Source organism: Schistocerca serialis, chromosome 2 (genome assembly GCF_023864345.2).
Source record: "Schistocerca serialis cubense isolate TAMUIC-IGC-003099 chromosome 2, iqSchSeri2.2, whole genome shotgun sequence".
Classification (NCBI taxonomy): Eukaryota; Metazoa; Arthropoda; class Insecta; order Orthoptera; family Acrididae; genus Schistocerca; species Schistocerca serialis.
Window position 1 is genome coordinate 848,660,915 of NC_064639.1, and position 752 is coordinate 848,661,666.

The 752-nt window shown below is 44.0% G+C and overlaps 1 pseudogene; it reads left to right on the top strand.

Annotated features, from left to right (window-relative positions):
- The first annotated feature begins 280 nt into the window (after window positions 1-280).
- On the top strand, window positions 281-399 carry LOC126459025 (5S ribosomal RNA; annotated as a pseudogene).
- The last annotated feature ends 353 nt before the right edge of the window (window positions 400-752 follow it).

Here is a 752-nt window from a genome sequence, read left to right on the forward strand (position 1 = left end):
TACAGACATCTGCACCGATGTCTGCGCAGACAGATCGTTGCGTGTGGACCGGGCTTAAGGTCCAGCGCCTATGCAGAAAATTTCATTTTTATATTCAACTTTTACATTGGTTACACTGCAAAGAAATCTAAATAATGCTCAATGTATTGTATATATTAATATTGTCATAAAAGGCTTGGAAAGGATAGGCAAAAGGATATTTCGATTTATAAATAAATTTCCAGGCAGGGATTGTAATGTGTAGAATTTCATGTATAAATTTAAATACTTATATTAATTTGCCAACGGCTTTGTCGCAGTGGTAACACCGTTTCCCGTCAGATCATCGTCGTTAAGCGCTGTCGGGCTTGGTAAGCACTTGGATGGGTGACCTCCCGGGTCTGTCGAGCGCTGTTGGCGAGCGGGATGCACTCAGCCCTTGCGAGGCCAATCGATGAGGTGCTTGACAGAGAGGCATCGGCTCTGGTTACAGAAACTGACAACTGCCGGGAGAGCGGTGTGTTGACCAAATGCCCCTCCGTATCCGCATCCACTGATGCCTATCGAACGAGGTTGACACGGCGGTCGGCCGGTACCGTTGGGTCTTACGAGGCCTGTTAGAACGGAGTTTAGGTTAGTATTTTTATTATTTTATGGTTAATGATTTAAATATTGTGGGGAGATTTTCACAGCAAAAAAGCGGCAGAAGTAATTTCCTCCGCATCTTGCATACGTTATAAGCGCCACATTTTTGCAATTACATGATTGTATTG